Source organism: Emydura macquarii, unplaced genomic scaffold, assembly GCF_026122565.2.
Source record: "Emydura macquarii macquarii isolate MOO-44397 ecotype Brisbane River unplaced genomic scaffold, CSIRO-AGI_Emac_v2 contig_3305, whole genome shotgun sequence".
Taxonomy (NCBI): Eukaryota; Metazoa; Chordata; order Testudines; family Chelidae; genus Emydura; species Emydura macquarii.
Window position 1 is genome coordinate 3,242,953 of NW_027133442.1, and position 13,566 is coordinate 3,256,518.

The 13,566-nt window shown below is 48.1% G+C and overlaps 1 protein-coding gene across 2 annotated transcripts in view; it reads right to left on the reverse strand.

The window, feature by feature from the left end:
• PTK7 (protein tyrosine kinase 7 (inactive)) overlaps nucleotides 1-13,566 on the reverse strand; it is a 110,644-nt gene that overhangs the window by 34,466 nt on the left and 62,612 nt on the right. Inside the window, exon 1 of one of the 2 annotated variants that reach the window (XM_067532867.1) lies at nucleotides 12,155-12,377. The exons of the other annotated variant lie outside the window; for it this stretch is intronic. The gene's annotated coding sequence lies outside the window, so the exon portion shown is untranslated. Of the gene's footprint in view, nucleotides 1-12,154; nucleotides 12,378-13,566 lie in introns of those variants that run through there. 2 annotated transcript variants of the gene reach the window in all.

The window sequence follows — 13,566 nt, forward strand, 5'->3', positions numbered from 1 at the left end:
CACAGACGCACCGGTCCACCAAAAGGTGCCAATCGGCTGGCTACGATCAGCCCTTGAATAGTACAGGGGTAGGTACTGTGATTGACCTCAATGCCAGCCCACTCCACATGACCCAGTGCTGGAAATCCTGGGTTTGGGGGCTTGTCATCAAGAAGAGCCTCTTCAATTCTGTGTGTCCCAAATGACACCAGTGCAAGCCCAAAGGCAATTTCCGTTGTCTGCTGCCACATCTCACACGCCCTCCAACGAGGTACCATCTATCCATCAACCCGCAGCAGCTGTCACATAAACAATGCAAGCTGCCTAAATATCTCAAGGCTACACAGCAAGCTGAAACACATGCTCTTTCATTAAGCTACACTTGTGAAGGCAGCAGTGCGTCATTTCCATTTCACTGACAGGCCCTGAGCACTAGTTGTTGGACACTCTAGGTAAAGCAACTAAGACTCATGGACAACAAGCAGATAATGCCATTGCACTGTAAAGATAGCTACATGCACACTCTTATTAATCTGCAGTAAGGTAGCCTCCAGATGCACAGATAAGGCACTTCACAGACAAATCACAGAAGTGGTTTACAAGAAAACGCAGCAGGCAGACGAAACAGACACACAGGAACAGAGAGGGACAGGGGACCTGAGAGAGCAACGATCTGCAGAATCCCTCCCTCAGTTAGGCACGGATGCTGCTCCCACTGACTTCCAAAGGGAAGTCCCAGGGGTCCCAGCGTGACCTAGGCCATAATGCTAGTAAGTTACCTTTGGTAGGGAACCACCTGTAAAAGCCAGATGAACCTAAGGTGACTGTTTAATTACAACGGGGTAGCCTGACTTTCATGCCAGCACTCTCCTTGCCCTGAATATTTTCACTGTGATCTGTTAATTTGTATGAATCTCACATCTGATGTAGGGATGCGTCATCCTTGGTTTAAGTACAAGGGGATTAAAGTATTAAGCAATTAATTTCAAACCAAGAGTTCTTAAACCATTAAAGCAGCAGTCATTAGCTTGTGCAACACAAAAAGAATCTGGCAGAACCACTAAGTTACCAATACACAGTCACATTAAATACGTTAAGAGCTGATCAGCTAAAACCACATAGAATCTGACCCTGTGCAGCAGTCCATCTGCTATACTGGCATCACTTATTGTTCCTGCAAAGAGGAAAACTACAGTGTTACTAAGTGAACTGTGACTCCATCTATAAATCAAGATATCAGGCCGGGATATTGTGACCGCTCTGAAGCTCTGTGTGTGGGATACAGGATTCTCAGGTGTACGAGGGTGGTGACACTTGCTGTCTATACAGAAGGCAAAGTTTCAGGTGTCTGTGTGAAAAAATGAGCTAGGGCCAGCTGGATACAGGTGTTGATGATGGACTTTACAAACACTCAAGGCGCAGGATATGTTAGAGGCTGGATCTCTCTGGTGAATTAGGAGAAACGACACACTCGTTCTCTATTTTTATAGTATATTTTGGGAGTAATGGAGGCAAACAATTGGTTGGGTTGAGACAGATTCTGGTGACATACTGGATTATGTACTCTAGCACCATTGGGATCCCAATGCTTGAAGCAGCACAGGAACAGCAGCACTTGCGCTCTCCTTAGATAATAGAATTTGGGGCCAGAACTTGAGTGGATACAAGAGCTGGATACAGATTTTCCAAGTGCTCGTGGCTAGGACTCATCAGGGTCTGAATTTTAGAGTGAACTAGCAGCAGCAGACTTGGGGTTTGCCTACACGAACATTTAGTTCACAGCAAGCTGGGGGTATGAATCTATCTCCCACTAGCCTACCACAGACTGACTGTCCCTGTGGACCCTGCTGACAAGCATTAACTTTGCTAATGAGCTTTGATCGAGGGCCCTATGAAATCCACGTTAACGAGAACAGATGGAATCGCGAAATCAAACCACCACCACGGAAGCCAGTATTTAAAAAAAAAATCCAGCACTATACAAAATGCAAAGGCCTCTCCCTGCTGCAACCCCGGGGCCAAAGGAGCTCTATGTCCCCGCCCACTCAAGGTGGGCTCCAGAGACCAGGTTTGCTATAGCCCAAGGTTCGCTACTGCAAAGGGCGCTATAGTGAGATGAACTGTATATGCGTTTTCGTCCTTCTCCACCATGGTAGATTAACTGACCATTGATTAGAGACATGGCCTGCTACCGCTAGTGCAGATTCCCTCCATGGCTCAGTACACAATTTACACATCTCTAAAAGGCATTCTACAAATGTAAAATGCACATCAAAAAAAGCTAAGAAACCACATGCTGACACCAAAGTTAAGAGCTAATTAGTTCTCTAAGGATGTCTATGAATCGGGTGGTATGATGTTCTGCAAATATAACAGACTGGACCCGAAACGATACCTGCAACCATCATCTATTGTCAAAAACCCATCTGAAGAATCATGCCACGTGACAAGACTCATCAAGGTTCTCATTCTCAACAGAGAACAACTGCAGACAGTATGAAATCTGCAGACGCCAAGTAGAGTTCGTTAAGATTGTGTTGCAGTCTGTGCTGAGGCTGATATCCCATTGGAAAAAATGAAGAAGCTTTGACCTTTCCTCTTAAGACACTGTAGGCAGGGGAGGGCATTGCCTGAAAATGAAATGGCACTTGGGCACCTGCTGTCTGTTTATTAGGAACACATGGTGGCGGTGCTGGCAGAAATCCATGGGAAAAAGATTTCAGGGGTGATCGATGAGACAACAGATCACGGAGACTGCAGTGTGTTAAAGACTGTCATAGGTACGCTTTTTCTTTTACTGTAACAGATCTTTAAGTAGCTGCTTTTTATTATGTGTGCCTTGGCCTTTAGCAAAACATTTCTTATACTTAGAAAAGACTAACCACTGATATGATTTAAAGTACAGATAATTTAAGAAAAAAAGTTTAAGATCCTGTATACCTTCCCTCCCCTCCCTTCCCCCCCCCCCCCCCCCAAAAAAAAAAAAAAAAAAAAAAGCACTACACTGGGATTTTGGAGCTATTCTATAAAATGCTTGTTAATAATTTTATCAAGCATTTTATATTTAATATGCATTAGGGAATTTGTATTAGTATATTATTTGTATTAGTGTATTGCAATGCACCTGTAATATTACGCTGTATAATATTAAAAAAACCCTTAACATTAAATGTGATTAAATATATTGATTTTGAAGCTGGATTTTTTTCCTATTACTGAATTTTGAGTTTGTTTACTGAAATCCTCCAGTAACTAACAAGCAGAAAAATTATGACAATAGAATTTTTTCCCAGGGTGCTGAAGATCAGTACTATTTGACTGAGGTCATATTCATGAAGAACTGCAATCACTCCTCATTCTCACAGGCCATACTGGAGTCAATGAATAGGAACCAGCTAAGCCTCAATGTTTGGGCAGTTGTAACTGACAACACAGAACTGCATACTGCATCAATCACACAAAGAAGCACTGAAATGTGTCATGCCCAGCAGTGTATATGTGACAATCTGATAGGTGAGACATGGCAGTATTTTCATGTCTTTGGTGATGTGGCATCTTTTGTTACTTGGATGAAATCTGCCTTCTTCAAAAAGCCAGCCAGAAATGAAGAAGGGTTGCTTTTCTTAAGTCCAAAGAAGATGTCCTCACTGAAGCAGTACACACAAGATGAAACAGCTGGTTTCAGGCAGTAAAAATATCATGCAGAGCATATTGATCTCTATCGGACTTTTTTGAAAAAAAGAAGTCATCAGCACCTTTTGACATTACTGAGCAGTCAGAAGAAATCAGACTTGCTGAAACTTAAGACAGTTTCATATCTGAAGTTTGCCCGAAACTGATGATAGCCCTGGCCATCTTTAAAGGTACCTACCGCTGTACAGCTGTCTCAGCTTTCAATATTATGGAAGACCTTGGGTCTTTCTTGCTTTCGGGAACAACCAAAACCTGTGGGCTTGGTGAAGAAATGGACAGGCTCTTGGATAACTTTTCCATAAGAAAAAAGAAATATCCTGGACAATCTGCATCAAGTCTAGCAGCTAGCTTTTGGCAAATTCTCCAAACACTGGGATGTCCATCCAGCAAAAGATGTGTATCAACTGATCTGTGTGTTTGATCCCCGGCAGGCTCCAGCAATGCAACGAAACATTGATCAGCAAGCTATCCCACTACTTCTTACCCACCCCTCACCAGAAGAGTGTGAACAATGGCTGGCCACTCCATCCGGACTACATGAGGGAGCAATTACAATGTAAACTACTGCACAGAGATTAGACTGAATGCAAACACAGGGTCTGGGTCTTGTTTGATGGAGCCGTGTGTGTCTGTGAGCCAGCAGCAACAGCCAGAGGCAGCCAGAAGCAAGCAGAAAACTAGGAGACAAGAGATGTTCTTGTAGCATGACCCTGAGAGAAAGCCGAGAGAAAGAGTACTTTTGGCCAGAGTGCTGGCTGAAAGAGGCTTGGAATTGTAAGCAGAAAAACTGAATCCTGTTGTTTGATTCCTACTTGTGCAAGGAAACAAAATAAACAGGATTGCACCAAAGAAATACATGACTCTTCATCAAATTCTCTTCCTACCGGAGACAACCCACAACGCCCTGAATGCTGGCTAACTACATGGGCTAAGGAGGAGTAACACTAGTTTATTTGTGCTGCGAATGATTTCTTTAACACTCAGTTTGGTGTGACACCATTAGCACTTGAATCCTTCCCCAAGGCATTTCTTTGTCTTCCCTGGTTTCATGAACAATTGTATTTGCTATTGTATACTTGTGGCTGATAAACAGCAGTACAAGAAGATAATGCAGGGGCAGGACTAATCACAGACCGAAATTAATGCTTCAGATCTGGGACCCGACTAAAGCCTTCTATAAAGGACGTCAAAACCATGCAATCACTAGAGAAGTAAATAATTTGGTCTCCCCACACAGACATACCAACAGTATCACTGTCAAGGTAAACTGTTAGTTTGAGGCTTTGCAAGCGTAACACTGCAGAGAGTAGTCCTTGGACTCCTGCGGCAAACACCTCACCTGAGACAGCAATTTCACCCCCCTCTCAAGCTGAGGCCAGACTCCAGGAGGGACTGTGAAGGAAAACACAGGTGCTGCAGAGGTGGTATTGGTACCTCAGCAGGCTGCCCTACCACCTCTGTGCGGCACAAGAGCGCTGTGAAGGACTCCTGATTACTTCGGCCATTAAAGACTCCATAGCAGGCTGCTGGACTCCATGTGCTAGCCTGGCCGGGCGACCCACATACAGCGCCACGCACACGGTCCAAGAAATGCTCTGGGTTCCTTCTGAATGAAAAATTCTAGTACCAGAGTTGCGTCCCTCCTGCTTCATCCCCCCCACACCGCCACTCCATTTGCCGCCCATTGCCTCTTGTGGGGCAGGTCACAGTTAGAATGCACGTGCTTTGCACCACCATAAGGCTGTTGGCTTATTTTCTCTGTAAAGCACCCTGCACACAAGGGGCTGTCTAAATAATAACGCCCGGATATTCAGGCCAGGTAAAGGATAATGCAGCTTAGACAAGCAAAGCCCTCTATAACTGCACTGAAGAAAAGCCAAGACCAAGCTCCTTCTTTCTCCCAGCTGATTGGCCTTCTCAGCCACATTGCCGCCCATGACTAGCAAGGAATGGAGAGTCTGGGCTGAATAATCCCAGTGCACGTCAGTGTTTTAAGACGGGGTGAATCCTCATCCCGCGGGGCACTGAAAGAGTCAGGCTTACCAGCCAGCAGCATCTGAGTCACCCCCAATGACCAGCGTCAGCTACAACATGGACTCCCTTCAAATGGCCAGCAGCCTCTCTGCATGCTGCTACGAATGCCCAGTGTGTGAGCTCGCCGAAGTGATCAGAGGAGACGTTCGCCAGCACAACCCAGACTGCAAGGCAGGCCCAGGCCACCAGACCTCTCAGAAAGTCAGAGCGGGACTGAAAGGGGCTGAGCAAGGCAAACTGAAGGATGAATGGCATGATTGTTCTGATTTCAACAGAAAAAACACAGTCATGAAAAAGCTGATGAACTTAATTAGAAGTCAACCGAAAAGTCAAGGCTGAACTCCAAAGCATTTTATGAGTGAAATTTAACTGTGCCAGCCCACACCACCACGAACACAAGTGCTAACAGCGCTGTTAAACCTGCACCCACCCACACAGTATTATTATACGCACATACCACAGTAAAAACCCCTCCAAAATCTGTTTTTGAACTGTCTCTCTGTGGCCTCTTGCCGAAGGAGAGTGTTTGGGGAAAGTTTCAAACTGGTCAGAGAAGTAAGCCTTAAGTTTGGGCCCTCTGTAAAATAAATGGGGGTATTTCACTTTAAATCAGTTTGACTGAAATGTACGAGCCTCCAGCCGAATCAAGGTTAGGGCTAGGGACATTGTACTCTTGAGCAGCAAGGCGAGTACCATTGTCCTTTGGGGTATTGCCACAGTACAGCAAGAAGTGAAATACAATCCTCGTTCTCATGTGGCACAAAAGGATTAACAAGAACTTTGCAGACAGGTGTGGATAAAAACCATATCAAAGTGAGGGTATGTCTAACTGCAGAGTGAAGTCGACTTTCTTAAAGTCAACTTTCACCCACCGATTTTTAGAAGTCGCTGCAGCGTGTACACACCACGCTGTTTGCGCCGGTCTCATGCGTCCACACTCACCACACTTATTTTGACTTTCAAAGCAGTGCACTGTGGGTCGCTATCCCATAGTGCAACTAGCCGCGGTGGCTGTTGGGACGAGTTTCATCGTCCCATGATGCAACGCTCCTTCCCCCAAACAAACAGGAAACAGATTTTCATGCCGTTTGTTTACACCGCGCGCTCACCATTGCTGTGGAGACATGGAGCCAGCTCAACTCTGCACTATTATTGTGAGCATCACAAATACATCGCGGCTTATCATTGAGTATTTTCGAAGTAAAGCAGGAAGCCGAAGCACAGACAACTGCGATGCCACCAAGGCTGCCCTGCTACAAGCCATCGAGCAGAACAATTCCTGATTGCTGCAAGCTGTAACGCATCATCTGCAGTCCGTGGATCGCCGTTTCTGGTCCTGGGAAACAAGCACAGACTGGTGGGACTGCATCGTTATGCAGCTGTGGGATGATGACCAGAGGCTGCAAAACTTTCGTATGTGAAAGGCCACTTTCCTTGAACTTTGCTCAGAGCTGGCCCTGTCCCTGAAGCACGTGAATAGTTGCTTGAGACAAGCTCTGACGGTGGAAAAGAGAGTGGCCATCGCTCTGTGAAAGCTGACAACCCCCGACTATTACCAGTCAATTGGGAATCAATTTAGAGTCGGTAAATCTACAGTGGGCGCTGCCGTGATTCAAATGTGCAGGGTCATCAATAGATTTCTGCTACGAAGGATAGTGACCTTGGGAAATGTGCAGGACATAGTGGACGGGTTTGCCGCGATGGGGTTCCCAAACTGTGGGGGGGGTCATTGATGGGACCCACATCCCTATCTTAGCGCCTGCCCACCTAGCAATCAAGTACATAAACCGCAAAGGGTACTTTTCCATGGTCCTTCAGGACCTTTAGCTCCCTCTACCTTACACTGCTGCTCCCCTCCCGCATCAGCCAGCATAGTACCCCTGCACAAAGTGCAGGGTGGGGAGCCATAGCTGGGAGTGGGCCTGAGGGAGGTTAAAGCAGAGGAAGATGCATTCCAGGCTGATCACTGACGAGCTGCACAGCACAACGTGGAGCCGGGCTGAGCACAGGCTGCGAGGGAGTGACTGAAGGAAGGCAGTGTATCAGAAGGGGACCCCTCCCCTTCCCTCCTCCTGTTAACTCTTCTCCTCTTGCCATTCCCCCTCACCATACCACTAGCCCCAATATTTACATGTGGAAGTAACTGATGTCAGTCCAGAACCGTCAGGACGCTGTGCCTGCTGGCAGCCCGGGTGACCTGCCCAGGAGACCTGCCCACTGTGTTCCCCCTTTGCTACACTCACTCATGCATCTTGTTTCAAACTAGATGGCAAGCTCTTGGGGGCAGGAGCTGTGCCGCCCTGTGTGTGCAGTGCCTCGCACGAAGGATGGGTGAGGCACCAGAGCACTACTACAATGCAGATATTAGTAAGCTGCTGCAGCATTAAAGACTCGCCACATTGCAGAGCCCAAGAAAACTAAGGAAGAGCTCCTCTGAATCTGACAGAGCCTCTGAGGGGAAGGAAAATGCTGACATGTTACAGCCTGTTTCCCTCTCTTTTAACCCTTCCTTTCCCCGTCTGCGCAGGTATATCTAGTGGCAGTGTCACTTTAAGTGACTCGTCCCTTGTGATATCACTTCAGGGAGTGCCCAGGTTTAATAAGGCAGCTGGAGCGGACCCTAAAGCCTCAGTTACTTGAATTGCTCAATAGAATGAAGTTCCCACAAGGCAATTTCTGCAGACATTGACCACAACTCTGGCAAGGCAGCCCATGGAGGTCCCTAGCAGCTGCTATAACACCTGCACAGACAGCTGCATTACCGGGTGGGGGGGAAGGGGCTGGCCATGGATGCTCAGCAATGAGTAAGAACCTGGAAGAGCCAGCTTCTCCTAAAGTCACTCAGTGAGAACTGCTCATGGCAGCATACGAGAAGCACAAACCAGAAAGACTCAGGCACAAAACAGGAGGCAAAGCTTATTTTTACATCCACTGCTTAACTCTTCCTTGGCCACCCCCAGCATGGCTAACTGGGTCTCTCAGCTAGGCTAATGCAGAGCGACTGTTCGCACTCCAGGGGCTCCAGCATCCCTCCTTAGTGCAGCCTGAAGACGCCTGGCAGCACATCCCCCGCTGAGCCTGACCTGAACAATCGCCAACATCTTGAAACAATCTGAAAATCACTGTCTATCCCGCTTCCTCCATGACATCTCCGGGGAATGCAGCCTGCCCACAAGCTAGACGCTGCTGCACAGCTGGGGCTCCCCCTTGTCTTTGCATTGACCTTCCTCACCTATACACAGCTTCTCACTAGAAGGAGCTGGGGACACTATGCCGCTGCACTCAGGAATCAGGTACCCAATCCAGACATTTGGTGTCCCATTAAGCCACATAGGAACCTCACCAGCCCTCCTTTCTAGCCCTCATGGGACCAAGACTGGGAAGCAGTTATGCAGGGGACGAAGTAATAAAGAGTTTTCAATAACACTTGTACACAGAGCAAATCAGATGTGGTGCCAGAATTCCTTTGGCCATTTTGCAGAGCCAGAACGTGCCAAGTTGGAACGCACGACGTTTCACTGCCTTGCACCTTCATCTGAGAGCAGCAGCAGCTACGCGGGATCATGCCTGCCTTTGTGTTCGCACAGTGCCCAGCACAGCACAGGTCTGGATGCTGGCTGGAGCCTTCCTACCACCAGAGTGGATTGATTTAAATCAGCAAGCATGAAACCTTGGGGGTGTCCTGGGAGGCCCGGCGCCCAAGAGAGACCACTACGAGCCAGGAGCACCATGCGGGGCACTGAGTTCAGGACTGATTCAGAGGAACGTTATTCCCAACCAGCCCTGAGCAGGCCCGACCCTGTTTGGCTTAAGCTGGGATGGGAGTTGAGCCCAGTGTTTCCCACCCTGTACATGGTGACCCAGAAAAGTTCTAGATGGGTTGCAGGCCTGGTGCGGAGGAGAGACCCCGGGGATGAGAGTGATGGAGAGCCAGCCTGCCCCGCGCACCCGCCCTGCAGCGACAGCTCCTGTCCCGCGGGGCTGAGACCGGCTCCCCACCACAGGCATTGCGGCCTGGCACACAGGGACTCAGCACCACTCAGGTTTAGCCCACCCGCCCCTCTGTCATGATGAAGGGGCAGCAGGCCAAATTGGAGCAAGTGCCGTCGTGACCTGGCACACTGACGGGCACCAGGCCATACCTGCGTGGTGCTGTGAGCCCGGGTGCCAGCTCACAATGCCTGGAGTGGGGAGTCAGGCCCAGCTCTGTGGGACAGGAGCTGCTGCTGCGGGGTGAGCTCGCCCCCCAGCGGGCCCCCCTTTCCAGGCCAGGATTAGGGTGCAGTGCTGGGGTAGGGGGTGCTGTTGCGGGTGGTCTATGCCTCCTCGGCAAGGCAAGGAGGACACTGGCCTATGATTTTTGGGGGCTTCCCCCACGAATTTGGAGCCTGGGTGGGTCACAAAGACAGGCAATGCAGTGGGTTCCCTTCCCAAGCCTGGGGGTCATGGCTGCAGGTTCCTGCCCCCTCACTTCTGCGCGCTTTACTTTCCGTGCATAACATGAAGACACCGTGGCACAGGCAGGAAGGTGGGTCCAGGGGATCAGGCACCAGCTTGAGACTCAGCTTCCAGTCCCTGCTCTGCCACAGGCATCCCGTGTGACCTTGAGCAGCTCACTTAGCTCAGAGTTTTAAAGATATTCAGGTGCCTAATGGGAGTTTCCAAAGCACTTTGATGCTTAGCACCCATTTGGGGTTTTAGGAGACAAGGGGCTTTTGAAAATTCCTCAAGGTGCCTAAATACATTTCACAATTTGGCCTCTAGTGTCTGGGCGTTACTCCCGCTATACAAGGGGGTTAACATCCTGGCCCTGCTTCCCCCAGTTGTGTGAAGGGAGGGTAGATACAGCAACGACTGCTTGGTGCTCAGACATTATGCGGAAGGGGGCCACCGAAGCACCCTAGATAGATCACACACAGCGGCAGTCATACTACAACTCCTCAGTCAGACAGAGCGGCAGGTAGCATGTTGCCTCTCTGATCGCCAGGGCGAGTGTGGAAGGGAGCAGCAGGAAGTCACCCCGTTCCTTCCTTTAGTCCCTCCCGTTCCAGGATCTCTCAGCTCTCTGCCCAGGAAACCTCAATACCTGGAACACCGATGAGGATTGCCCCCATTTCCAAGATGGCAAAATGGACAGAGAGACCAGACCGGCCTGGTCAGCCAGGAAGCCAGCAGCAGAGCTAGAGATGGAACCCGCCTCTCCTCACGCCCAGCCATGGGCTTTGCTCACACCGACCATGCTGTCCATCAGAAGGACACAGACATATTTCGGAAAGGGTGGTGGCTGTTTCCTACCTCAGGCTCAGAGACCCCCATTCCAACCAGTGGACAGAAATGCAGCAAGCCAAAAGCCTTCCATGTGGGCTGGGCTAAAACCTGGGCAAAAGCCCGGGTCAGTCATGCAGAACAGACAGGCTTTCACGATTGGACCCGGCATGACGCAAGGTGGCAAACAATAAGGAGACGGGGGTCACTGTAAGAAGGGATCAGATGCTTAGTGTAAGGCCATATTTTCAGGGTTTCTCCTTCATGAAAAAAATACCAAGCCCATTGCTATTGGGGAACGGGGGGCGCTTTTCTGAGTCAAGGCAAGTGAGTGTTGTGATTACCTGTCTCTAACATTCAGCCCACAGCACGGAAACTAATTCAGGCACCCAAGTTCTTAACCCACAGATCAGGTTCGGCTGTCCTGGGCCGGCTAACTAGCTGCGCTGACATCCGGGCACGGTTGTGTGTGCTAACAATAGTACAGAGGCTTTCACACACTACTCGCAATGGCAGGCTCAGCTGATGCCCCAAGTCCGCCTTTGGCCCACCCACCAGAACTTTACTGTCACGCTGCTCATTTCCAAAACAAAGGAACCAGACTTGGTGCTGGCTCACCGTGCGCCCTGGCAAAGTGGGACCACATGGAGAGTTCAGCTAACTTTACTCCAATCCAAATGCAGAAGATAAAATCTGAAGCACTAGAAAGTGACCATTGTGCTGAGGCTGCAGAGCCCACAGCACACAATGAGCCAACAGAGACACGTTTCCTCCCAGAGCGTGTGCCGCCCTCGCTTCTCTGGTTCAGAGGAGATACTCAGCAGTTGGCTCAGAGGCTAGATAATTCCCCACGGTTAGGCTGGGAATAACCAAGACTAACTGGCTCCACAGCATTTAGACAAATGTCTTTTCCCATAAATAAATATATGACAGAAGTTAATGGAGAAAACTGATGTGAGCCTGATTCTCCAAGGAGCTCTACTAAAAGCAGAGATAGTGGGCTCAGTGGACACGGTACCCTCCTCAAAGTCACGGTACTAACTTCAGAAGCCTGGCTTGGGAAGCAATTTCAGCAAGTGGGGCTGCTTTCCACTTTGACACAGACAGCACCAGCAAGAAAGTAAAGCTCTTTCAGTACTGTAAAAGCTCACAGAGCATCAGATCCCGCCAGCCAGATACACACCAGAGTCTAGGCTCTAGCCATTCTGTCTTGCAAAAGATTCTTATGTTCTGTCGGAAGCATCAAAGGTAGAACTACTTCAGCCTCACACCTCTGGCCTCTGGCCACTCATCTTCAGTCCATTTTCATCAGGAGCTAAATCAGCAAGCAAGAAACCTTGATTTTAACCTTGTATTGCATTTGAAAGGTTGATTTGTATACCTATTAAAACACATTGATTTACAATTAAATATAACCTTTACATTACATTTGGTGCTTCATTTTGGATACACTATAGCTATGCACGTTTATTTAGATAATTATATAAGCTTAACAAACATATTCAGATTCTTAATTTTTACATTTTTTATTATATATCTTTATTATAAATCTTTTTTTACTGGATTTTTTTTTGTTTTAACCTCATGATTTGTATCATGCTCTATTTGGATGGATATTCAAATTAAATTAAAAATCCACAAAACCAGCATTTTAAAGTAAATAACATGCAACTAAAACTACCTTAAATGTGCTGGATACATAAGAACAAATAAGTAAGTTTCTCAAAACATGTTAAAACAAGCTGATTTATTAAACAAAGGAAATATTTGTAGTTAAATTATGATGATCTTTTGTGACCTGAGCAAAGCCACATTGCCTGCAGCGTTCAGCAGTCACACCTGTATATTAAAAAGAAGATTGGCTGCCACTTGGTCTATTTTAAGCATGTTAGGTGCCCGCCTTGGGCTTCTCGTAAGGTGCCCATGCAGCATGTGATGAGACAAAGCTGGGGCCTTACCCCTGTAGCCAATACATGTGCTAACGGTCTTACACAGCAACAGTGCAAAGGGCATAAGTAGGACAATTTCTTTGAAGAATCAGGTGAACGGCAGACAGCATCAAATGTGGAGAGATGTTTTTAAACAGAGAAAACCTTTTTCAGAGATGGCAACACCAAAGAACACTGGGCCCCGAATCAGCCCATACATTTTACAACCAGTCTCCCTTGCAGCTGTGGAGACTAGACTTTTCCCCACGGCTGACAACACGGAGACGCCTCTCCCATATGAAACAGGTCATTCCCAGAGAGAGCCAGCCCTCTGCACTCTGGAGATGGACTGAGGAACTTGCGCAGATCTTGTGGTGCAGTGTAAGGTTGCATGCAGAGAACCAGCAGCTTCAACAGGATGAGCGTTTGAGTTTTACAAACGATACCCAAAAGCTTTAGCCACCGATGCCCAGAGAACAGTCTGGGATTTCAAGACTGTCAGCTCTTCCCAGGGGTCAGCCATGGTTTTATGCCTATTGCCAAGTGCAGGAAGAGCGCCATATCTGTATCAGTAGTGGCCTATGATGCCACTTCATGTTAGAACCCTGAGAGAGGCACATGCCTTCAGCCACCAGGGAAAATACCCACTGCGGGACCACAGTACCAC